Genomic DNA, 27,637 nt, shown 5'->3' on the forward strand with positions numbered 1-27,637 from the left:
GAATCAGTAACAGTGCCAATCATTCACTTGCAAGAAGTAATATCTGGACATGAATATGTTTTAAAGGCTGCAATCCTTCTGCAGTTCTGCAGCTGTAAGAAGTCCCTGCCTGTTGACATCTCTCTACTCTTTCCAGCTCCTCCTTAAAGCACTTTTGTTGGAGCAAGACTACCCACACATGTCGATGTTCTTATGTTTCAATCTCTTTTTCCTGTTGATGTTAATTATTTTGAATTGTTGTTAACTGTTCTTATGGATAATTTCAACACTTCTGGTAAACTGCTCAGAGGTTATACTCCAATGAAGTGCCATATAAATTAGGTTAAATAATAAAATACTAGACATACAATACTAGGAGCAAACACCAGATTAACACATCTTTCATCCAGGCAAGCAAGAGGCATGATCAGAGATCAAGGACACCTTCCAGCCAGGCAAAAAACACTCAAGGAGGGTGCAGATCAGGGCTGCTGATGAATGCGGCTCAAGAAGGAGTGTGGCCTGGGAAGAGTACAGTGTTGTTGTTGTTTAGTCGTGTCCGACTCTTCATGGCCCCATGGACCAGATCACGCCATTCACTCCTGTCTTCCACTGCCTCCCGCAGTTTGGTCAGACTCATGTTTGTAGCTTCGAGAACACTGTCCAACCATCTCGTCCTCTGTCATCCCCTTCTCCTTGTGCCCTCCATCTTTCCCAGCATCAGGGTCTTTTCCAGGGAGTCTTCTCTTCTCATGAGGTGGCCAAAGTATTGGAGTCTCAGCTTCAAGATCTGTCCTTCCAGTGATCACTCAGGGCTGATTTCCTTCAGAATAGATAGGTTTGATCTTCTTGCAGTCCATGGGACTCTCAAGAGTCTCCTCCAGCACCATAATTCAAAAGCATCAATTCTTCGGCGATCAGCCTTCTTTATGGTCCAGCTCTCACTTCCATACATCACTACTGAGAAAACCATAGCTTTTACTATACGGACCTTTGTTGGCAAGGTGATGTCTCTACTTTTTAAGATGCTGTCTACTAGGAAAGGTATAAAGGCTGGGTGGTGTGGGTGTGTCACATTTGGCCCCTGCACTTGAAGTTCCCCATCCCTGCTTTAGAGAGTATACTAACAGTAGCTTTTTATGCAGCAGGGAGCCTAACACAATTTTAAGCATGTAACGGAAGCATGGCTGGAAAACTGCATCCTCTCTGTCTTGGTCCAATATGAGGCCTCACCTTCCTGTTCTGAAGCTGACTCAAACAGCTCCAGATAAAGATAATCGAGCCTGTTGTCAGGTTCACCTGTCCCATCCCTCCACACATGCACTGCCTCCACACACCGCTCAGTTCCTATGCTCGCTGCTGTGTTTGCCTATTTTTACCTGTTAAATGTTGAAGGGCATAATATACCTGTCAGTGACTAACCCTTGGCCGAAATTCACATGGCATGATCATCGTGGGTGTTTGTGTGAAAGCCCACAGAGGCCTGTGGGAGAAGGGATGGGCAGGCTTTGTGTGTGCAGGTTATTAAACTCTGCATTGGTTTTCTCCCTATTTAAACAGCATTTTCATCACTGTTTAATGAATGAATTTAGCAGGCAGCATTGTGCAGATGACGTTTTTATATGCTGTGTGTCTGCTTCAATCTTATTTATTGTGCTTATCTTGTCTCCTCTGCTGTGGTCATTATTCACAGTTGGGTAACTCTTCACTGTTGGCAAACCCAGAGTCAATCAATGAATGCAGACCATTCCGTTTTTCATCTGCTCCTGTTTCCTTCCAGCACCTTTGGCTGCCTTTCTGGCAGAGCGGAAGAGACAAGGCGAATGCCTTCAGAGATTGGAGCCGGGGCAAATAATCAGCAGAACTGGAGGGATTTCTTCACGAAGACTGAGGACGGAAGCAGATGCTTCTGTTAATATTAAATGAAATTGGATGGGTTTTGAAATAATAAAGGAGGGGATACTCCAAATGTATGACCTTGTTCATCTGAGGGCATAGGAGGCATTCAGCTCATTCTTCGTTAGGAAGCGGCTGAAATATTTGCAGAAATAGAGATTAAAGCTGCATGTGAATTAAGCTGCTTTTTAAAAAAATCAAATCCCAAGGAACGCTCATTCGAATGCACACTCCAGTTTTTAATGAAGTTTATGTTTCTTATCCAGTTTTGACAGCTGGGTCCTCTAGAATCAAAATAATGCAGATGACATGGGTAAACTCACCTAAAAAGCCTTCTGGGCAGAGAGGTAAGAGACTTTGGGAATGCTCTGAAGCTCAGAGGAAGCAAGGCTGAACAAGGGAGTGAGCTGGGGGAGGAGTTAGCAGCCAGAAGCCATTCTACTTAGCTGCTTGGAATCTCTGGGAGCTTCTGATGAGGAGCTCATGACCAGGACTTATAAACAGGGGAGTTTGCAAGATACTGGTGCAATAGAGTGAGCTTGCGGCTCTTGGATTAAGGCAGGTTGATTATCTGAGCTGTTTGGAGGTTTAATTGTGAGTTTGTGTCTCTCTGTTTCTGGGTGTGACCCTGTGCTCTATTAGAGCATATGATCTGAGAGGGAGGGGTTATGATTGAGAGGAAGCAAGTTGACCAGGACTTGTAAACAGGAGCATTTGTGAGGGCATTTGGATGGGGAGGCCAGGAGTGCTGTCTCGCAGTGTATATAGGGCCAAGAGGCATGGACAGTGAGGGAGCTGCTGCAGTGACCTGCAACCCCTGTTCCATGTTTGTCTTCCTGCCTGATAATGTGCAAAACTACACCTGCAGAAACTGCAAGGTGGTTGCCTTGCCGGAAGAGAAAGTACAGCAACTTGAGGCCTGCCTGGAACAGCGGCATGGGGCAGGGAGGGATGCTAGGGAGGAGGAAGACTGCCCATTGCAGGAGATTAACCCCTGGAGGAAAAGGACACACAGAAGCAGGACTGTCAGGAGCCATGCAGTGTCATTGGAGATGGAAAAATGATTCCATGCCCTCATCTTGGACACCGGTTCTATGCCAGAGGGGCAAGGACAGCAGCTGCAGACTTCAGAACACACTGAGGTGGCTGTGGAAGATACCACGTACAGAACAGCTCCTGCCACTCCTCAGAGGAGGAGGAAGAGATGTGTGGGGGTGGTAGGTGACTCCCTATTGAGGGAGACAGAGGCACCAGTGTGCAGAGGTAACAGGATGCCCTGTGCTGTCTTCCAGGTGCAAAGATTCAGGATGTGACAGAGAAGTTGCCAAGTCTTATAAAGCCCACTGACCACAACCCCTTCCTTCTGATTCATGTGGGTACAAACAATACTGCCAGACACAGCCTTTGACATATAGCAAGGGACTATGAGACTCTGGGTTGGAAGTTGAAAGGCTTGGGGCACAGGTTTTTTTTCCATCACATCTTCCTATTGAAGGTTGTGGCCCAAAGAGAGAGAGGAAAACACTGGAAGTACACCATTGGCTGAGCAGGTGATGTCATCAGAAAAGGTTTGGCTATTGAAACATGGTCTCTGCTTCATTGAGGAAGGACTTCTGGCGAGAGATGGGTTGCACCTCACAGCAGTTGGCAAGAATGTGTTTGCTAAGAGTCTCATAAACTTATCAGGAGAGTTTTTAATTAAGTGGCGGGGGAGGACAATATTATCTATGATAGGGGAACACCTGGTTATAGGGATAATAGCTTCATTGATGTACAGGAATTGGAGGTGGTGCTACAGAAACCTGCTAAAGGGCAGAAAACTAGAAGAAGGAAGCAGGTGGAGGGAATTGTTCGTGGCTTTGGTTGTCTCTATACTAATACACTGAGTATGGGAAATAAACAAGACAAATTTGAGCTCTTAATGCAGGATGGCAAATAAGACCTAATAGGCATTATCAAAACCTGGAGGGATGAGACTCATAACTGGAATATAGAAACAGAGTGGTATAACCTATTCAAAAGGAATAGGCCAGACAGGAAGGGAGAAGGAGTAGCATTATATGAAAAGGATTTGTATACTTGTGAAAAGATCCATGGCTTGGTGCATGGAAGGCAGATTGAGAGTATCTGGGGGGAAATTGTAGGAGAGGGAGACAACAATGACTTTATTGTGGGTTTATGCTAGAGACCTCCAAACCAGACTGAAGACTTGGATGATGCCTTCCTAAAGCAAATTACCAAACATTCAAAAAGGAGGACTTCAGCTACCCTGAAAACTGCCAAGATTGTAATGATATGTAGGGGGGAGTATGTGGACATTCCCCCTTTCCCACCTGCCTTGTACTGAATCAGACCTATCTAGCTCAGTATTGTTTACACCAGTATTTCTTGGGTCTCCAGCTGTTGTTGAACTCCCATCATCCCTGGCCACTGGACCTGCCAGCTAGGGATGATGGGAGTTGTAGTCCAACAACAGCTGGAGACCCAAGTTTGAGAAACACTGGTCTACACTGACTGGCCATGGCTCTACAGGGTTTCAGGCAGGGATTTCCCCCGCTTCTATCTGGAGATGCTGGGAATTCAACCTGGGAGTGGGACTTTGCGCATGCAAAACAGATTCTCTACCACTGAGCAGCAGTCCTTTCCCAGAGTGGCAAGGGTAGCACAGCACATCCACCCTTGCTTCTTTAGAGCGATTTTCTCTCAGCCTTGTTAATTCAGTGATCCCCTCCTCCCTTGCCCTGCTTAAGCAGAAAACCAAGTTGTCCCCTTTGCCTCCTGCTCATTTGGTTTAAAAATAAGCACCCTGCACTGAATGCTGACCCTCGGTCTGATTGCTGGGCCCCTCTCTTTCCCCACTCATGGTGGCTTTTCTTTTCGGCCCTCGTCTTGTTTATGATTTATGAAGCTTTCACTCTATCACATTTAACAGGCTCAGTACAGAGAGAAGAAAGCTTTTAGCTGGGAGGCAAAATGAGGGAAGCAATGGTTCATGCTGTTCTTAATGTAATTTAGAGCCGAATTTCAAGTTAAGAAAGCCAGAAAATGAAACAAGGCTAGGGTGACAGCCTAAGAGCGGCTGCAAGCACCTCTCCCCCAACTCCCCAAGAGCCCCCAGATTTTCCCCGGAGGAGAACATTAGCAGCATTGACAACATAGATGAATTTCCCCTCCAGCCACCGTGGAGGGTTTGCCTCTCCAAACATGGGGAATTGCATTTGTGCCTCCACAGAGACCTCTAACTGCGTCTCAAGGGGCAAAGCTACCCTCTGTTATTCTCTCCCCCCTCCCTTATTATAGCAGTCAAACTGACAATGGGATTTGTGAATCTCTCAGTTGTTATCTGAGATGCCTGGGCAAACCTTGCCACCTCTGTTTGATTCAATAGCAGGTAAATCACGTACAGATATTGGTTTCCAGTGAAATTGCATAATGTTTTTCACCTATTTCTGCCATTGAGAGTCACAGCCACAACAACTCTCCTTTTGTAAGATGTGCAAGTCTCCAAATAAGGGACGTCTGTCTGTTGGCTCATACAGCCTCTGAGTTGCTGGCTTAGCTATGGATGGAAGAAAACAGAACATGTGCAGAATGCTTAGCAGTCAACAGGATACACTCTGTGCATGCTCAAAGGCAGTGCTGCTTAGGGATGTGTGAATCTGCCCATTTCTGTTTCTCTTTTCTCTGGTCTTAAGTTTTTCTGGTCTTAAGTACAATACATTTCCTCATTAATTTTAAAAGTAGTCATGCAAATTCATCAGTGAAGTTCTCCTGATGTATGCAATTTTGTCTAATATACATATTTTTGCAAAGCAATTGACCCTAATATAATGCATTTTGTACGTTTTCCCCACCAATATCTGCATATTTTAGCCTAGTATATATATCTTTGTGTATTATACTTGACATTTCGCCTTTAGTGTGCTTTGATGTAGCATCAAAACCCTGATAAACTTACCTGCCCTGAATCTTAAGTTCAATGAACAATAACAACAATAAGAAATGTAAGTGCGCAGAACAGCAAGACAACTTTCTATAAGCAGTAACATTGCAAATAGGGATAGATCTGTCAAATTCAGTTTTCTCATTCTCCCAGTCTTAAATTGAGTTCTCCACATTTCTGCAATAATCTACAATAATAACTTTAATAATTTAATTTTGAGAAATGTGAATTTTGAAAAATTGTTGTATTTTGGTTTTCATATTGTTTCAGAAAGTGCAAATTAAGCAGCTTTACTTTTAAATGTAAACTGAATCAAATTCCACCCCATCCTGCAATAAGACCTGCAGCAGCAGCACCTGGTACTTCCAGGAAACTGGAGAAGAGACTTACCATCTTTGCCCTCCCTAATAGTGGGGTAGGAGAGCTAAAAAAAAATTATCATCTGGCAAACAATGCATCCCTTTGGTTTCAGATAGTAAATGGATAGACAAATCTAAAAAGCCCAGGACACAAATTTTCACGGCCCCCTAGTAGCTATGGTGGCTCGTTTACCAGAAACAATGTATTTAACCTTAACTCTGGAAGTGTATACTTGATTCTGACCAAACAGCCTTCTAGACATTAGCAAGAAATGGCTCTCTCTGTGGTCTAGCAGAGTTGATAATTAACTGTAGTTCTCTACTAGTCTCATGTGAGTGTTTAACCTTAGCGCACATGGGGTATTCCATTGTTAATCTCAATCTTGAAGGGAGTTGCCGATTTGTCATTATCTGGATGCCACGGAGACAATAAAGAATGTGATAATGGCTCTCAAGGAGGTGCATAGCTTTAGGCTGGAATGCAGGCTGATGGAGGCTGCAAAGAAAGAGAGACCTTTGATTCTAGGTTTGTTTGGAAAAATATTTCTAAGAAGATGTTGGGCCTTTTGAAATTATCTGGGTGCATCATCGATTGCTTGTACCTGTTTTGAAGAAGTTCTGGTTAGTAAAGCTTTGAATCAAATACTTATGTTTAGGGAAGTTTTTAATGACTGATGTTTTAATGTATTTTTAATCTTTTGTTGGAAGCCGCCCAGAGTGGCTGGGGAAACCCAGCCTGATGGGTGAGGTATAAATAATAAATTATTGTTATTGTTATTGTTATGGGTTTGGGGGGGGATTCCAAAAGGAGTCCATTTTTATGCATCCTGTTGCTTCAAGCTAAACAATATTAATAACTGCAATATCCCTGTGGTTTGATTACTGATAGCTAACTATTATGATTATGTTCTACCTCCACTGTCAAAGGCAGCTTGCGTCTGAATACCAGTTGATGGCAATCATGAGGTGTCAGGGACAGTACTGAGGAGGGCTACACTGAGGAGGAATGGTGGGAGCCTCCCCCTCCCCCTCCCCCTGCTCCTGATCAGGAACCTGAATCTTCCCAGGAACAGGAGGACAGTATAGATTTGGAACAGTGGTTTACAGAGGGACATAGTTCAGAAGGCAGATGCTGGCAAGTACTGGAGGGGGAACAGCTAGGGGGAGAAGCACTGGGAGAGAGAAAGTTAATGGACTCACTGTTGCTGGAAAGCGTTCATCTGCTCAGCCCAAGGTCAAGAAGAGCAGATAAGGCACAGAAAGCACAGTGGTTGCGTGATCAGGTCACAAGACACGGTAGTGACATGGTTGACTAGGGAGGAAGTGGATGGAGCTCTTAACTGGGAGCACCTTCATTCCTAAGAATGGATTCTTTGTTGTCTCGCTGTGATCATTAAATGTTATACAGTGGACGCTTGGGTTGCGAACGTGATCTGTGCGGGATGCACGTTTGCAACCCGCAGCGGCGCGTCTGCACACATGTGGGTTGTGATTCGGCACTTCTGTGCATGCGCAAAGCATGGTTTAGCTCTTCTGTGCACACACGACTGCCAAAACCCGGAAGTAACCCATTCCGGTATTTACGGGTCTCAGCAATCCGTAACCCCCCAAAAATGCAACCTAGAGCGTCTGTAACCCAAGGTATGACTGGTAAGAAGACTCCTTTCTCTTTGTTTTGCTTATCTACTGCCAAAGGGGGGTGGGGCAGGTAAGGAAGCTGATTCCCTGAAGGGGTGACATGAGGGGTATTGCACTCGGGTCCTGTTTGCCATCTTCCTATAAACAACTTTGAAAACAGGGTATTAGACTTGATGTAACTGCAGCCTAATCCAGCAGGGCTCATCTCATGTTTGGTAAGAAAAGTAAAGTAAAAAGTAAAACTTCCCAAAAGAATCATAGCACAACAAGACAGTAATTTTGGCAGAGGGTGGAGATAAATACATAAGCTGCAGTTTTATAGTCAATTATTACATGGAAACTTTAATGACAGAAATGGGACTCCTTTGTGAAGAAAAGCTAAGAGTTCCACTGCAGATTTTATGTCTCTCGAAAGGACATTCCACTCACTCCCACCCCTCAAAAAAGGTTATTTTGAAAGTTCCCAAATAAAGGTTGAGAATTAAAATGCCTACCCAGCCATAATTCATTTTAATTAGTTCATGAAGGTGACCATAATATTTAAATGAGGCTTAATTATAAAGATTGAAGAGATGATTTCATGAAAGTGAAACTTAATCTCCAAGAATTAAGACAGCCAGAACAAGCCAAGTCACTTTCAATTCGGAACATGGGCTCTGATGTGAGCTGTCTTGGCTTGGATTTGTGCTTTATCTGAGGCTTATGCACATATTTAACAGTCCTAACATCCCATTCACTATGCGATCCTTGACTGGTTGGGATCACTTTAGGAAGGAAAAGGAAATCCTAACCAAGAAAAAGGACATAGAAACAAAAGCAGTAAAGAGGAGCAGAAAAAGTGAGCATTCTCTTATAGGCTTAAAAAACCCGAAAACAAAAAAACTCCCTCTCTCCATCCAACCGGAAGCAGTACTTTCCACTTAAAAACTGAGCAGGAAACCATTCTGTGCAGCTTTTGATTAATTTGAGTTTGTATCACTGACAGTTATTCTACTTTCTCCTTTAGTTTTCTCTTTTTAAACTTTCATCTACTTGGTTTTGAAGATTCCTTTGGAGTGTCAGTAAATAATCTTAACAGCAGCGCTGAACAATCATTGTTTGCCTGCAAACCACAATGAAGAAACACTTCAAAACTCATTTGACGGGACAGAACTTTGAAAAACAACAAGGAAATGGCAACTCCTAAGGCAAATTGTTGTTAAAGCCGGTCATTTTAAGAGTTCGGCCATAAGAGTTACTCCATTGTTTTATCATAACTTAATGTGTTATATGCACAATATACTATGATATTAAGTAACATTACTAGAATAGGCACTATTGGGGGGGGGGTATTTGTATTGATAGCTTGCTCCAGAATAGACAGACAGGCTGCCAGTCAGGTAGTGTTTTACTAGATGAACCAGTAAAACGGTCTTGTGTGAGTTAAGTTCATTATTAAATGAGAATGTTTGGATACCCCCCCCCAACTTACTAAAATTCATCATGGAGCTCAGTGCTGCCATGCTGATCGCACACAGCTCTGTCTCTTTCCCCCATCATTATCTTTTCTATTTTTATAATTTTCTTTTTTTATTTTGACAGTGTAATAATCATAAATAAACAAGAATAAAAATGTGCACCCCACCCCTGAGACCATTCCATTGTAATCTCCCAAAATTTCAACACCTCTTGCGATGGTTTCACCCCTTTCCGTTTTAACAGTACAAATTCTACAAATATCTCTCCAAAATCATTTCTCCTGCATAGTCCCCATCTTACCTTAATAGCACATGTTAATTTATCATTAACAGGTATATCCCACACAACACTATCAAGAGAGGAAGAGGAGGTGCATTGCTACCCCTTTTGCTGCTCAGCAACCAGAATAACTGAAGAGGAAGTGTGGAGAACATGAGCTGTTCCCCCAATGAGTACAGTGTGAGACTCCTCATGTCTGGCAGATGGTCACAGTTGTGCTAGATTTGCATGCTCGTGCTTAAAGAACAAAACCCAGAAGAAAACATTTATTCCTTTTTCTTTTCAGAACAGCAATAAGATTTGGCCAGAAGGGAGGGCTGCTGTGTTTTACGAAGCAGAAGTCACTTCATCTTCTCCTTTCTGCCTGGAACACCCCCTAAGGATATGGAGTGTACAAAGCGACACAAACACAATCCTGTGAGGCATCTCCTGAAGCAAATTTGGAAACGCCATCAAAAGTTGACCCTTCTAAGAGTCTCTCAGTCACCTTCAAAAGTTTGGTCAAAGACAGCAGCTTTGGTAGAGAACTTTCGTCCTTACCTGCTCAGGCTAGAACAACTGTTCAGAGTCCCTCCACATGTGCAAACATAGCTATGTGTGTAACACGCTTCCCCAGCCTGCTCATCATGAGGAACAGGGCAGGAGGAGAAATTCAATTTTGCTTGTGTTTTACTTAAGAAACTACCTAAATCACATTTCTCTGACCCACATGTGAATTGAAACACAGCTCTCTTAAAGAAAATTTCACTTCCCCAAATTTTGCAGCACAGTTCTCCAAACAAACATTATTAACATTATTTATATTAATAGTTGCTCCCCCCCAAAAAATGAACACAAAGAGACTTAGAGAAAGAAAAACAGATACAAAGGAAAGAATAAAGGCAACCTAAAATACAGTAGTATGCATAGAAGAGCAAATTCAACTCTGCCTCAATTCCCACTAAAAATATGCAGAGAATTACTCTCCAAAGGCCCTGGGTGAATAAAAATGCCTTTACATAGTGCCTAGAAACAGATAGTGAAGGCCTTAGATGTGCCTCCTGGCAAAAAATGAATGTAACGGGAGGTGGGGGTGAGATGTGCATAAAATGCATAGATCATTTATTTATTTGAATATTTATGATTCTCATTTTCATAAAATATACCAAGATGGCTTGCAATGTAAAATAAAATAAAATCAATCAATATGCATTCAACAATTTAAAAAATAGCAATAAGACTGCAGTAGATGAAAACAGTGAACATATTTAGTGGGGGGAACTTACAAATCTACATCATATTACAGAGAACTGCTTGGAAAAATCTGTACACTATAAAACATGTACAAATAAATGTGTACAGTGGTGCCCCGCAAGACGAACGCCTCGCAAGACGAAAAACTCGCAAGACGAAAGGTTTTTTCGTTTTCGAGTTGCTTCGCAAGACGAATGTCCCTATGGGCTTGCTTCGCAAGACGAAAACGTCTTGCAAGTTTGTTTCCTTTTTCGTAAAACCGTTAAAACCTAGGGTGCATTGCTGGAAGAGGTGCAGTTGCGACTTGACCTCGAGGAGCAACACATTGCACGCGGTGTGGTGGCCTTTCTGAGCTTTTTAAAGAGTTTGCTGGATTTTTGAAGCTTTTCCAAAACTTCTTCTGCAGCTGTTTGGTAAGTTAAACTTTTAAAACTTTTTTTGGGTTTTTTGGATTTTGGGTTGGGGTGTTTAGAATTCAAGGACTTGGTGTTGGGGAGAGGTTTGCAAGAATCTGGGAGCTTGTGTGGTTTTTTTCTGCATTTTTATGATTTTCTGTGACCATTGGGCCATGTTTATTTTTAAAAAAAAAAAAAATCTGGCTTTGAATTTTTGAATTTCTGTGTGCTGGGTGGATGGGGGAACAGCTGGGGAGGTGTTTGCAAGAATCTGGGAGCTTGTGTGGTTTTTTTTGAATTTTTATGGTTTTCTGTGACCATTGGGCCATGTTGTTTTTTTTTGAAAAAAATTTCTGGGTTTTAAATTTCTGTGTGCTGGGTGGATGGGGGAACAGCTGGGGAGGTGTTTGCAAGAATCTGGGAGCTTGTGTGGTTTTTTTTGAATTTTTATGGTTTTCTGTGACCATTGGGCCATGTTGTTTTTTTTTGAAAAAAATTTCTGGGTTTTAAATTTCTGTGTGCTGGGTGGATGGGGGAACAGCTGGGGAGGTGTTTGCAAGAATCTGGGAGCTTGTGTGGGTTTTTTTTTAATTTTTATGGTTTTCTGTGACCATTGGGCCATGTTGGGTTTTTTTGAAAAATTTTCTGGGTTTTGAATTTCTGTGTGCTGGGTGGCTGGGTGAACAGTTGAGGAGGGGTTTGCAGGAATCTGGGAGCTTGTGTGCTTTTTTTTGAATTTTTATGGTTTTCTGTAACCATTGGGCCATGTTGTTTTTTTTTGAAAAAATTTCTGGGTTTTGAATTTCTGTGTGCTGGGTGGCTGGGGGAACAGTTGAGGAGGGGTTTGCAACAGTTGGGGAGGGGTTTGCAACAGTTGGGGAGGGGCTGGGGGAACAGTTGAGGTTTTTGAAGACTTTGGTGATTTTTAAAGCTTTCCCAAAACTTCTTTTGCAGCCATTTGAGGATTTTGAAGACTTTGGTGATTTGCAGCCATTTCGTAAGTTAAACTTTTAAAACTTTTTTTTGGGGTTTTGGATTTTGGGTTGGGTGTTTGGAATTCAAGGACTTGGTTGTGGGTTTGAATTGCTGATTTTCTTTTTCTTTTTCTGAGTTTACAAAGGTAACAGCTGTGCTGCCATGGGACCCAAGAAGACTGCTGCTGCTGCGGAGGCCGGCGAGAGGAAGAAGGAGAAGGTGACGCTGGAGATGAAGAAGGAGATCATCCGGAAGCACGACGGTGGAATGCGTGTGACGGACCTCGCCAGGGAGTACGGCAGGAACCCATCGACATCGGGACCATCCTGAAGATGAGGGAGAAGATCCTTGCGACTGATGCAGCCAAGGGAGTCACCAGGATCGTGAAGAACCGCCCAGCTGTTCTGGAGGAGGTCGAGAAGTTGCTCCTCATCTGGATAGAAGAGAAGCAGCGTGCAGGGGACACAGTGACTGAGGCCGTGATTTGTGAGAAGGCCAAGGCCTTGCACGCAGACCTCATCCGGGAACAGCCAGGAACCTCGGCCGAGCCAGAAGTCTTCAAGGCAAGCAGAGGCTGGTTTGACCGGTTCAAGGCAAGATCCGGAATCCACAGCGTGGTCAGGCATGGAGAGGCTGCCAGTTCTGATGTTCCTGCGGCTGAAGACTTTGCCTTGGAGTTCCTGGAGGTTGTGAAGACGGAGGGCTACGTTCCACAGCAGGTCTTCAACTGCGACGAGACCGGGCTGTTTTGGAAGAGGATGCCCAAAAGGACTTTCATCACACAGGAGGAGGCCAAGTTGCCTGGCCACAAGCCCATGAAGGACCGTCTGACCCTGCTCTTCTGTGCCAACGCAAGCGGCGACCTGAAGATCAAGCCCCTGCCGGTGTACCACTCGGAGAACCCACGGGCCTTCAAGAAACACAAGGTCGACAAGGAGCGGCTGAGTGTCATGTGGCGATCCAACAGCAAGGCTTGGGTCACACGTGTGCTGTTTGTGGACTGGGTCAATCTTGCCTTTGGCCCTGCTGTCAAACAGTACCTGCTGGACAACGACCTGCCGCTGAAGGCTTTGCTTCTGATGGACAATGCTCCTGCTCATCCTAAAGGCCTTGAGGTGGACTTGTTGGAGGAGTTCAGCTTCATCAACATCATGTTCCTGCCGCCTAACACCACGCCACTGCTCCAGCCGATGGATCAGCAGGTCATCGCCAGTTTCAAGAAACTCTACACCAAGGAGCTTTTCAGACGATGCTTCGAGGTGACTGATTGCACCACCATCACCCTGCGGGAATTCTGGAAGGACCACTTCGACATCGTCACCTGCTTGAAGATGATCACCACGGCCTGGAAGGGGATCAGCCAGAGGAATTTGAATTGCGCTTGGCGCAGCCTGTGGCCGGACTGTGTGGCACCAAGTGACTCTGATGCACCAGAGTCGACAGTGGTGCAGGACATTGTTGCCTTGGGGAGGACCATGGGCCTGGAGGTCACAGAGGAGGACGTTTGCGAGCTGGTGGAGGAGCACGACCACGAGCTGACCACCCAGGAGCTGGTTGAACTGCAGTCAGAGGTTGCGCAGGAGCAGGCCTCGCTGGAAGAGGAGGAAGCAACCGAGGAACGGCTGTCCTCCAAAGAACTGAGGGACATTTGCCAGAAGTGGAATGAGGTGCAGGCTTTTGCAGAGCGGCACCACCCTGACAAGCACGTGGCACATGACCAAGCGAACATTTTTGATACGACGGTCATGTCGCCTCTCAGGGAGCTGCTGAAAAGGCGGATGAAGCAGCAGACCATGGACAGGTTCCTCAGCAAGAAGCAAAGAGTGGAAGAGGAACCTTCTTCGAGTGGTCCCCCAGAGTCTTAGAAAATGTAATGTACCCTTTTTTGATTTTTAAATGTTTTTCCTGTCATGTTTAGAAACTTAATTTATTGTTCCTTCAATTTTTGATATGCTCTTTAAAGTATGTGTGACTTTAAAGAGCAGTTAATAAACTCTTGTTGTACCAAATTTGGCTTTGATTGGACTTTTTTTGACCATAGGAACGCATTAATTGAATTTCAATGCATTCCTATGGGATTTCGTGCTTCGCAAGACGAAAAATTCGCTAGACGAAAAAACTCGCGGAACGAATTAATTTCGTCTTGCGAGGCACCACTGTACATATAAAATGTGTTTATTAAGAGAAATTCAGACTAAAAGGCTGAAGTATTTTCATTTGGTTTTTTTTATTTTAAAAAATCACAAATTGCTGCAGAAACGTGGAGAACTGATTTTTTCAAAATTAGATTTTATATATTTTTACAAAGCTAAACATGGAAACTATATAAAGCATAATAACAAGGGGGGGGCATATTCTCTCTCCCCCCCCCAGCTCTCAGTGATACAGTTAGGTTAGCAGTCAGTTAAGAATTCTAATGCTTGTCAGTTTTGTTTCATGGTGCAACCTGGAGTGATTGGAAGGAGTCTAGGTGGAGAACTGATTTTAAGATTGGAAAAACAAGAAACTGAGAGAATTAAAGGTGTCAGATTTCTCCAGCCTTAGTGTGGAAGAACCCCCCCCCCCCCCGTGAGCAGCTGTGGCAGAGGCAGGGGTCTGGTTTATGGTGGGGCTATTCCATGCGGCTTCATGGCTTGCTTTCGGTGTTCTTTCAATACATGGGTAAGTCATATGGGACAGTCCCTCAGCCATTTGAAGCTGACTATCCTATCCTATCACCTCTTAATTGTCTCTTCTCCTGGCTAAATTCACTCAGTTCCTTGAACCTTTCCTCAAACCATTTTAAAAATGGTTTTTTAAAGTCACCCAATGTCAGGCTTTCAGTACTCAGCTCCCCCCCCCCCCGGCTGTAGATGAGCAGAACAAAGTGAAAAGAGTTGCTTACCATCTAAAGAGTCTTTAATGATCACAGCAAAAGAACAAAGCAGCCATTCTTGGAACGACGTTGTTCCCAATCAAGGTTTCCACCCAGTCACTTCTGCCCCTTGCAACCAGATCTCAAAACCACTGTGCTTTTTGTGTAGCCACCTTATCTGCTCTACGTGACCTTGGACTGACAGGCTAGACACTTTCCAGCGAGAGAGAGTCTGTTAGCTCTCTTTCTCCCCAGTACTTCTTCACTTTGCTGTTCACCCCCCCAGTTCATCCCAACTTTTGTCTTCAGAACTATGCCCGTCTGCAAACCACTGTTCCAATCTATACTACTCCACTGCTCCTGGGCAGCTTCAGGATCCTGGTCAGGAGCAGGGGAAGGAGGACGCTCCCACCATTCCTCATCAGAGCAGCACTCCTCAGCCTGGTCTCTGGCAAACATATGCTGCACCTTGACAGATATCCGGAAATCCAATCTCTGATGAGTGGCTGATCATACTATGGGAGTCCACCACCTGTCTCTCTCGGAAGGTTGTTCAGGGCCACCACACATTCCTAAACCCCATACCAAAGAACCGTCTTTCACTTGCTCCTTCTTCCCCCATCTCTGTCTTGTGGAAATCCAGTTCTGCTGTGTGAACTTCTGCACTCACTCCAGGCTTTGATTCATCATGAGTTGTCCCAGAGGAAAGCTTTGACAGATGCATTTCAAGTTACACAAATAAGCCTCGAAGATCTCTCACACACACCCCCGATATGCCCTCTCATATTTATGACAACTGTTTTGATTTATATCATGTTAACATCTTGCATCTTCATTATTTGAAAGCAGCAGAGAATTGGATGAGATTCAGCCCTGCCTTAGCTACAGATTCAGCAGCCTCAAGGCAGCTTGAAATATGATGCCGCCCTTTCTATGCATAATATAGCAGAGATGTTCATCCAGTTCACATTTTAATGGGAAGCTACCAAATTTCCACTTCCCAATCCAATCGATAAATTGAAACACAGCTCTCCTTTGGGAATTTGACCTTTTGCAATGCAGGCGAAGCATTGAATGCTTTGCTACTGAGGGTTCCCCAAGGGTTGCATTATCATGTATATTCAAATCGGAGTGACACAATCCACTTCCAAGTTCTCTGGCCTTGCCCGTCCTCTTCTGACTCTTTGTTTCCTGGTCACTGCTCAAAGCTAGCCCTTAACAATAGAGGTATATGGATCGCCAGCATGTCTGCTGGCGATGCAACACTGAAAAAGGTACTATGATGCATATATGGTGGAATTGTTTAAACATCAAACAATTTTGGGAAACAATATATAATGAAATGAAAAAAATGTTCAGATATTCATTTAGGAAAACACCAGAAGGTTTTCTATTGAGAATAGTATCAGGAAGTCTAAAGGAAGAAGACAAGACATTAGATTTATACGCAACAGTAGCCGCAAGGCTATTGATTGCGAAAAATTGGAAAAGTGGTATAATACCAACAAAAACAGAGTAGCTTGCCAAATTATTGGAGTATTACAATATATCCAAAACAATGGGAAAAATTGGAAGGATCTCAAAAGAGAAGATAGACAAGGACTGGAAGGTGTTTAAAGGATACTTGCAAAATCATATTGAAAAATCAGAACTCCTATTAGAAAAAACAAGTTCCGTTATAAATACTGAAATACTGAAAAACAATGTGTAACAGAAAAAGAAGTAGAAAAGTTGGTTTAAAAGTGTGTGAAAGAAAGTAATAGAAGTGGAAAGAAATTGCAATTGAGTAGATTGGAAGTCTAACACAAGGGTGGGGTGAGGGGTGAGGGATGATGGTGGGAAAAGAAAGTATCTGTGGGATTGAGTGTGGGTATGTATGAATATTTTTAAAGATGGTATGAAATGTATGTTTGTTTGTATATTTGTAATATGTATGTATTAATGTTGAATTATTTTAATAATAAAAAATTGAAAAAAACAAAACAATAGGGGTATATGGAAACTGTTTTCAGATGAGAATGCTGGTTGTTCACGGTAACCAGTGGGGCCAGAATGTCTAAGGATGGGGGAAAGAGTTTCTAGGGAATCAGTTGATTACAGGAATGGGTTTGGGATTCACTACATGTTTCCAAAACTCTGGGGTCAATAAACTTTTCTGTTCACTATTGAGATCCTAAAGTGTTTGAATCCACGGCCAGATGCCACATTTACAGAACTGCAGGCTGCAAGCTGGGGAATCAGGTACAGAGTCACAGATGATGAACCACCTTACTTATTATTCTCAGCAATAAAAATGGATCTAACTTTCTCTGGGGCACTGTGCTCCTGTGGCCTCATTTCCCAGTTCAGGTGGCCAAAGACACTGATCCTGCAGACGAGTGTCTTGCAATGTACCTGCGGCACACAGTAATCCCTCTGACTTTAGATGCTCCCCGTTGAGTTTCACAGTGCACAAGGTATACAGTATTATTACCAGATCAGTCTCTCAAGTCCAATTGATTTCCTAACTATGCCTTACTGACATGGATGAAGAGGCACAGCATTTGCCCTCCAGCAGCAGAGAGGCAGGCGTGTGTGCAGGGGGGAGTCTTTGTGTTGGAAACGGGTGGAAGAATACAGAACCCCAGAGAATGAAATGATCCTGGGTGGATTTAAACGTTAAGCACCAGAGTGAATCATTGTGTGTTTATTTCATAAGCACTTAATCTCCCCCTCCCAAATAGCGAAAAACAAAGATAAATGAAATATTTTTTAAAGGATCACTACGCCTGTATTGCTGGCAATTGAAAGTCAGCCACTGGTGGCAAACATCCACTTCAGGATGCTAATTTATAAACTAATGAAGTCTTGCTGAACATAAAAAAGGCATTAGGCATCTATTAAAGCATGAAGCGGCAGGGGTGGGTAAGAGCAGCTAAATGCAAGATGCTGCTCTTTCTTTATTCTTTCTCTTACAGCTACAGTACGTATTGGGAGGCTATAGCAGGGCCAATTACAGGCCAATTTGCCTGGCAGTCATTGGGCCGAGGGTAGCTGCGTGAAGTTCCGTGCAGTGGGTCTCTTTGCACATGGGCAGTCAGTTAAACGCAGCAGCCCTCATGCCACCACAAATACTGTTTTAAAGGGGCATTTACACTGGCATTCGAGAAGCTTAGAATGAAAGAGTTGGAAGGGCCCTTGGGTGCTATCTGGTCTAAACAGGATGCAATTGCAGCATCCCAGACAGATCTAGCCTCTGCCAGCCTTCCAGCAGGTGGGTCATTATTGCTCAGCAGGAGGGAGAGGTCCGAGATAGGGGAAGGTTGGTGTGGTGCAACCACACTAGCAAAAGTACCCAATTGGCTATGTCAGTGTGCTCCTCCCTCCCTGTAAGCAGTAGCAACTGACAGGGGTATAGCGTGGGGGGCTATGGCCCCAGGTGAAGTGATGGACATGTGTCAGGAGTTGATAATGCAGGTGAGCTGCACACAGGTGAGCTGCATGCAAGCTGCTGGCCAGCTCTGTGGAGCCTCCTTTTATTGACACAAATATGCAAACCCAGACAGATAAATTTTGGGCTGTGGGGTGGTACAAAGTTATTTTGGCACCTGTTTCCACCGCGTCATTTCCCCCTTGCACAGTGTATGATGAAGGAGACAAAAGGTCTCAGAGACAAAGGTTACAGACAGGACACCACAGACTACTGAGATCACAAAAGGTTAGACAGAGGCCATGATGTTCAGACAGCTGTGGCTTGTCTGTGAGGGAGAGTGTGCCCCACACCCCAAGGTCACGTGTGCAGGCAGACTGAGGCTGCCTGCGGGTGGGGAGTGTCCTCCCTCCGGACCCAGCGATCATCCCTACACCTAGGTGCACAATTTTGAGGGGGGTGAACCAGGTGCTCCCCCACAGGTGCCAGTTTCTAGGAACCCTGTTCTCGGCTTCCCATCCTTCCCTGCCTACCAGTGGGGGTCTCTGGGCCTGGCCTCACTGTCATATCTTCAGCCCCCTCACTGAATGGCTGCCTGGCCAGTGCTCACTCGCTCCTCATTTGGCATGCTTCGCGAAAGGTGAGTGGGTGTGGATGGAGGGAGCTGGGCAAGGGGTGAGCCCAGCACAGCATGGCCCTGCACTCCTCTCCACAGGTGAGGAGGGGATTTGCCCACCAAGGACTGTGTCAGCTGGCGAGACTCCCCCCTGTGCTGGCAAGCAGGTGGCACACTTGGCTCCAGTGGTGTCAGATAGACTCCATTCACCCTCTGTGCCCTGCTCCAACCTGGCATGCATGCCCCAGGCACTGGCAAACCACGATACAACACTGGAAACTGACCTGCTGGACTCATTTTCATCAGGATGCAGAGCTATTTGATACTCAATTCCTTGCTTTATTTTTGCTTGTTTGTTTGTTTACTTATTGCAATTATTTCCCACCTTTTCCTCCAATGAACTCAAGGTGGCATACATGGTTCACTGCAACCTCATTTAATCCCCACGAAAACCCTGTGAGGTAGGTTAGGCTGAGAGGCAGTGACTGGTTCAAGGTCACCTAGTCAGTGTCATGGCTGAGTGGGGATTTGAACCCTGGTCTCTCAGGTCCTAGTCCGACACTCTAACCACTACGCTACACTGGTATGTTATTAGAGAACTTTATGGATAGAGGCCCTGATGCTACATGGAGAAATGCACATACCAGTGAACACTGCACAACAGACATAGTTCCAGCCTGGTTTGCATTGCTGGTCAGTTGTACTTCTTGTCTGTTTTTAGAGTAAGAAGCAGTGAGCTGGATTTGGTCTCCTTCTTTGGAAAGATCATCAGTATGCTTGAAGATAATGTGATGAAAACACATGCACTGCTTCTCTTTTCAGGCAGAGGTCTTCCTGGTGTATTATCAGGGGTGACTGCTAACAGTTTCATGCTGTTATTTAAAGGAAGATGCTGCCACATTTCTCTTAGGACCTAATGGAGTCTAAAACCCTGTGTGTCTAATTGAGTCTAAAACCCATTAATCGAGATCTTGGCCATAGGTGTATTATATATATCATCTTAATCAAATTCTGAAATGTCAAACTGATATTAAAAAGAGTTTGTTTTGAAAAACATTTCCATAAACAAACATAATTTCCTAGCTGTTCACCTGCAGACATGGGTTTCTTCCATATCTGCACCATAATGTCAGGACAGCCCTCTTCTACACATGATTTCTCAGCCCAAAGGATATGTATTGTTCACACATTTAATCTCCCTCCAAGATATGTTTTGTTTGAAGACCCCAAATAAAACTTTTCATTCTATGCATGTTTTCAAAATGTCTTAAGTTATTTATCTATCCAAGTGGGTCGGTGGGGGTGTTTGGACATGGGGGCAGATTTAGGGCCATGTGACCAGGTGCCAAGCCTAGGGGGCGCTATGGGGTGTCACAACTCTGATGTTGTGAATTGAGCAGAATGAAAGGTGAGAGGTTGTCAGGCATGGAGAGTCCTCCTCTCCCTTCGGTAACCTCACAGATAAGAATTAATGAGCAGTTGATATATTTATAGTCCTTTTATTACTGCATCATGTTGCAAGCATAAATACACAGCTCTCCGCAAGGAGGGTGGTTGGCTACTCTAAATCCTCCCTCCAACTTCCACAGCATTTTAGGTGCCAGTGGGAAGTTTCTCCCTCCCTCTGACTCCTTTGCTCTCTGACATTGGACCTCTGAGTCTGTGGGGAGGGGGTCCCACAAACATTCTAGTGACGTCTTGACTAGCTGCCCCCTCCCTTCTGGGCAACTCCTGCCTAAGCTATTCAGCTTCTGTCTCTCTCTCTGCTTCTGAACATGCTGTGGACAACTCTTCCCACTCCAGCTCTCCATCAGAGAGAAGCTGGTCTGCCATAGAATGCATTCCCCAGTCCTCATCTTCAGACCATTCCCTGACAGAGGTGGGGGCACCAAATATTGGCCTTGCATAGGGCGCCGCTGAAATCTGAAAGACCAAAGTCCATCCCTGATGGGGGGAGTCTGCTGAATCTGAGCAAGGTTCTGTTTAGCCCACTGTTTTCCATAAAGGTGGGAAGAAATGCCCCCTCCCCTGCCGTGTGTCACCCCATTTGCAAATGGTGCTTTAGGAGCAGATACTTTGGTTTCATCTTTGTGCCTTGCTATTTACTTTTGTGTGTATTCATTTTATTACATTCATAGCCCATCTTCCTTCCACCATGGAACACAAAGCAGTGAGCATGTGATTTCTGGGCTGTCACCCATCCAAAATGCTGTCCAGAGCCAGACCTGCTTAGCTTCAGCACAGCAGTGGCCTCACGTACCTTCAGGCCATGCCATATGGTCAGAAGCAGCTTGCCCTCTACCTTCTCATCAGGTGGCTTGCTACTGCTTACTGGGATGGAAAAGGGTGGCAGGGAGACCGGCACAGTGCAAATGTAATAGCAGCAGCAAAAAGCAGCTTCTGCTCATGGTTTGACAGTAGTTTTTGATCTTAGGGTATGGGGCTGGTGCAGGCAGGGTTTCTTACCCTGTTCGTTTTGCTTTTCTTGTCTCTTCATTTTGGCTATTTTAATATTTTCTTCTTTTTTCTTTTTAAACAAACTTTTGCTGTTTTAAATCCACCAGTTTTCCAGGTGGCTTTGGTGGCACGGCAGAGTTCTTTCCTCTGCCATTCATCGTCCACAGGAAAGGGAAATACAACAACAGGAAACATGCCAAGGGACAAAAAATATTGAGAAAACAGGAGAGGGGTGGTAAGAAATAGATGGAACTCCCTTCCTATTGACATCAGGCAGGCACATTCACTGCACTCTTTTTGTGCCTGCTTACAACATTTTTGCTCAGGCAAGTCTTTCTGGCCATGTAGACGAGGACCTGTCTCAATTTATTTTGCTGTTAATTTTAATTTTCTGTACATGTTTTCCGCTCCCCCCCCCTTTTTTTTTTACTGATGCATTTTAATATTTCCCATAAAATGCTTGGAGATTTTACTACAATCAAATGGTGCCAGAATAAAAATAAATAAAAAGATGAAATGACATCGCTACACCTTCCCAAAGGTGTCTCTTCCCTTCTCCCTTCTCATTCTTGTCATTCAGCATGTACACCCCTTTTGGTGCAATGTTTGCATAAAGCATGATTTAAAAAAACCCAAAAAACTTTCCACCCAGCCCTGTATTCACAGATGGATGCTGGCGTGGTGCTGAAACTGCCATTATGAATAAGTACGCGAAGATTTATTTTCATAACTGCATAAGGGTTTTGAGAGTTTTATGGTAATTTCCCCCTAGTGCTAACATTTAGTTTGATACTCTCAGAATTTTTCAGTGCCTGAACATCTCTAAGGAGATTTAAGTGAGCCAAGCAGACAGGGTCATACATATATTCCTTTGTCAAAGTCACGATTGGGCTCTAAAATGTATCCCAAAATTCTTATTTGCCTATCATTTTGCCACTTTTCTTCAGGAAATTCTGCAAGGCCTAATAAATCGTACTGAGCTGCAATCCAAGAAGTCCTTTTATTTTAACGGTATGTGAGGATTTATATATGGGCACCAGAACTTCTTTCTCCCTCAACCCCATCAGCAATTTCTGGCACCGTGTCGAAGTCTGTTCTTGAAAATGCCCCAACTTCTGTAATGTGCTGCAGTGCTGTTGGAAAACGGAAAGTCAGAAACACTGCTGTGTCGTAGACACCAGGTGTGGGGAAACCTTGGCCCTCCAGATATTGGCCAGGGATGGTGGGAGTTATAGTTGAGCAGCATCTGGAGGGCCAAAGGTTCCCCACATCTGATTCATAAAAACCATGGAATTCACTTCCACAGGAGGCAGTGACAGCCACCAAAGGACGATTCAATCAATTCATGGAGAAGAAAGCTATTGGTGGTTACAAGACATGATGACTAAGCTCTGCCTCCACAGTCAGAGGCAATAATTCTTCTGAACTGTAGTTGCTAGAAATCACTGGAGGGGAGAGTGCTTTTGTGCTCAGGCCCTGCTTCTGAGTTTCCTACGGATATCTGGTTGGCCATGGTGAGAACAAGATGATGAACTAGAAGGGCCATGAGCCAGATCCAGAAGGCCCTTCTTATGTAATCCACATATTTCATAGATCTATAGATGCATCTGGGGAAATAAAGCTGACTTGCAGCCTTATTCAAAGGAAGGGCTTCCATCCCAATCACCACTAAGCGTCACCCACCCAGGGTCCCAGCAGGGAGGGCAGGAAGTGGTGTTACAGGCAGGTCAGACCAGCAATGGGCTCTTCTGAGGCCCTGGGCTCTGCCCACTGCTGATGCCAGGCCTGCAGGTAATTACAGTCTTTAGCAACTTGAGAGGAAGTGCAAAGCTGAATGGCAGAGCACATGCTTTGCACATAGCCTGGGTTCAATCCCGAGCATTTTCAAGGAGGGCTTGGAAAGATTTCTTTGAAACTGGAGAGCCACTGCTAATCGGGATGGACAATGCCAAGCTAGATAGACTGACCTGATATATAAGGCAGCTTCTGGCCTTCCTAACATCACGATGCAGAAGCACAAGAAAAGAATTGATCTTACTATAGATCCTTGAAGAATTTTGTGGTGCAACTGTAGAGCTCAGAAATTCAGCACACAATGTCAGAGGTGAGATCATTAGTTTCTTTTGCCACATTGTTTTAATTCCCTGGCACCTGCTGACTCTGTAACAGGAGGCTGGCCAATTATTATATGGGAGCACAATACCAGTTCCTCTGTCCGGCTTGAAAGGGATCCAAGAGGGAGTGCATTTATGGTGGCAGCTGGAAGTCTGGCAAGAAGCCAACTCTCGTGCATCATGAGAGTGCATGCCAGTGCTAGGCAGGAGAAGGTGGGGTCAGGGCTGGATTAAGACCATTAGAGGCCCAAGCACAGGGAAGATTATGGCACCCCCTCTATGTAATTCAAAATAACTAAGTGATAAACAGAACAGAAAAATGGGGGGAGAGTGTGTGAGGAAGTTTTACAAAGTTCTGATCTGTCCAATGATAACTACTTCAATGTTTGTTTTGATATATTAAATGCCAAATTCTTGCAAAGGAAAAATTATCTCTCTTTTTTTCTGGTGCCCTTGTTTTGCTGGTGCATTAAGTATGTGTTTAGTCTTCTTACTAGGTAATCCAACTCCAGGTGGAGGATATTTAAGATCTTCCACTCACTCCCTTTGTCAAACGTGGGCCCCAATGCACCTGTCTGGTATGCAGTGCAAGATTAGCTGGTCACCATAGTTGGGGCCAAGTAGGATTTTCTCTTTGTTCTCTTCTGCAATTAACTAGGAGGAGAGATTTATTTTATCTACTCTATACTGTTGCACACTACTCCATTCTCTGAGTGGTGCGAGGTTTGAGGGATTCCAGGTGCTTACCCAGGCTTCATGTTTCTTTCAGAATGAGGGACAGAGGAGACTGTGGTGCCTTTACGATATATGGTTTATTTACAGATATATATAACCTGAGCCTATGATGGAGGGGTTCACAGCATTAACACCCTATGAGGGTCCTGCTTCTCCCATAGCCACAGCCTTGGATTCCATCAGAAATCAGGCATGGCTCTGTCTCCCAGATGCCTAGCCTGCAGCCTTGCTTTTACCTTCTAGCTCACATCACTAAAACTCTCCACCCTGGCCTTTATCTTTCTAATCACCAGACAGATGAGGGAGGGGGTCCCCACCCATTTGTCATCCAGCACAGAGCCACTTCCTTTGTTATATTAACAACCTGTACTTAGGCCATTACCTCACCAAGAAGCTAGCCTGGTTATTCCAAGTATTCGAATCATTCCTTAGATTTTAACACTCGCTAGGAATTAAAAGGGTCTTGGCATACAGCCTACCACCCACCACCACCCCACGTGCACCACTACCAAAAGTCATAACAAGGCTACGATAACTTCCTGTAGCCAATCAGAAGCTGCGCTTTGGTTTCCAAATGTTTTGGAAGTCGAACAGACTCCTGGAACAGATTCCATTTGACTTCCAAGGTACGACCGTAATTAGATTGATTGGTTTCGGCAGGTGAGTGTGGGAAAGGGAATAGCATGACACAAATAGTTAGCACCCTCAGGCTACAATGGGGTATGGGTCAGAAAGGCTTCCTCCTCATCTGAAAAGCATGAAAGAGGTAGAATTCAGGCCACCTTTCCTCCTTGCAGTGTAGGCTTGTCCATTTAAAACAGACTTGGGATTCTGATAGATTATTGGAATCTTTACTGCACAGGATCTCCTTTCCCCTAAACGTTCCCTAAGTTCTCAAGTTGTAACTAATAAAGTGGACGTGGTTACACACCATACCTTGTGTTCTTGCCTCTTTATTTTCAGTCTACTGACAGAGATGTTGTTGCAGTTGACTGATGGTCACTAGATCCAGACAGTAAAAGCTCAAGATTTGTGAAAGTATTGACTGCATAAGCAGGGAGGCATATGTAATTCTCTATGCTTGCTCCCGTAGCTGACATGAATGTGAAATCTCCACTTTTGTCGTTTGATTTTATAAAGGATGTTCGTCAATTGAATTCCAGCCACATTTATAGTCGCATCCCTTGAGTTCCTAGGAGGAATAAAAATACACCTCCTCCTCCTCTATCACCAACGGGCAAGTCAGTGACTGATCTTCACTCCTAACAGTAACATCATTTAACACATCTAGGTATAACCAGCTCTCCAGTTGTTCTATTGCACACTGCATAGATCATATCGTGGCATCTCCAAATATGGAGTTTGCAAATGTTAACCAGTATTAATGAAAAGCATATCTCAATCCAAACTGTAATTATTAGAAATTAATTTTTGGAGCCAATTCAACTTCCTCACATACAGATTTTCACTGTGATTTAAAAAGAAAAAGAAAACAGCAAACCAACCAGCAAGCCTTACCTCTTCTCCCAAGAGGTATTTGTATTTAGTTGCAAAACCATATGTATTCCTAACTCTGCAATCCATGTAGCCATATAATAGGCAGCTTCATAAACAGCTCATAACCTGAACCACACACAAGCCCCTCATCCTTAAGAGCACAGTGATAAGGTATGAGCAATGGCAGTTCACCCTGACATTTCTCTAGGATGCATTTAGTGTAAACTATTCACTGTGCCCTTTTCAGATTTCACCGCCAATCACTTTTCATACACACAGATATTGCCAATGTAAGTATGCTAGAAATATTTCTTTTCCCAACAGCAGGTGAAATTCAGATAACAAGGAATAGATATCAATAGCATACACTGGACCTGGGAAGCCTGAGGTGTTTCAGCACCTGAGGCCAAACGCCCCATGGATTTAGGGCTATGTGAGTGGTGTGCATGCCCTGGGCACTGACTCAAGGGGGCGCCACCTCAAAACCTGGGAAGCAAGGCGCTGGGCTTTGGGAAGGAAGCATGAGGCTCTGACAGGGTCCTACAGGCCTCTCTCATCCTTCCCAAAGCCTAGTTAGTGCTTCCCTCAGCTTTAGAAAGAAGGTGGGACTCTAGGACCCTGCCTCCTTCCCAAAGCCAAGTGCTTCATTTTCCACCTTTGGGAAGGCAGCGCGAGGGATAGAGGGGCTGACAAATTTTGATTTCACACAGGGCATCATGATGCCCAGGTCCAGCATTGACTGCTGCCATCCGCACAATACAGGGGACAAAGGTCCATAAGGTCTTCTCTGGAAGAAGCCCTGCCACATTGTCAGGCAGGGCGGGCAGGGGGACGAGGAGATCTCCCTCCCACAGAGTGGCAAACCTGGGGGGTGGAATGTGTCCTCCCTCCCAGGAGGGGAGGCATTGCGCAGCGCTTTGCTTCTAGTCCATCTCTGCTCCTAGAGACCAGGGAGGCAAGGGACACAGCTGGGTGGCAAAATGGTGTCCCCACCACCCCACCCCACTTTGACTGCTCCATAGACTATCATCACCATGATACACCACTGCAGAGAGAATTGCAGCGGCTTCCAATTAGATGCCAATGTGCTGGTACAAAGCTTTGTATCGCTGGGGACCAGGAAACCTAAACAACTGTCTCCCCGTTTAAATTGATCATTGCATCCTACTGGCCAGGGCTCCCTTCAGGTTCCTCTTTAAGTTTCCTTCTTCAACAAATAGGGATCTTTATCCTTTTCTGTATCTGCACTGGATTTTAAATAGATTTTGATGGTGAAGCTGCTTTTAATTGCTTTCTGAATCACCGTAATTGTTTTTAATACGTGAAACGATGTCATAGTTTCATTACTTATGTTTTTTTTATCGTGAAATCGCTTCGAGATACTGAATGGGAAGGGATTTTAAAAATGGAAATAAATAAGTTAAAGAGAAGGAAGAACTGTGGTGCGATCTGGAGCAAGAACATTCAGGCGCACATCTTCCTTACTAGCTGCAAGTGGACAAGAAAGACATATTAGAAGGGCAACAATGGCTTTAGAATGCTGGTTGCTGGGAATCGCAGGAGGGTAGAATGGCCTTGTGTTCGAATCCTGTTCGCTGGTGTCCCACAGGCAACTGTTCCACAACTGTGAAAACAGCATGCTGAACCAGATGGGTCATTGGCCTGATCCAGAGGGCCTCTTCTTATGATCTTGTGTTCTTAACAAGGTTTTTTGTTTTTAAAGAAATGCTACTTCTTCCTTTCTACAACAAAGAATTAGGATTGCTGCAAAGCCATGAGCTCAGCCCACCAGTTTTTCTG

The sequence above is a fragment of the Podarcis pityusensis genome (genome assembly GCF_964106645.2).
Source record: "Podarcis pityusensis genome assembly, chromosome: 10".
Classification (NCBI taxonomy): Eukaryota; Metazoa; Chordata; class Lepidosauria; order Squamata; family Lacertidae; genus Podarcis; species Podarcis pityusensis.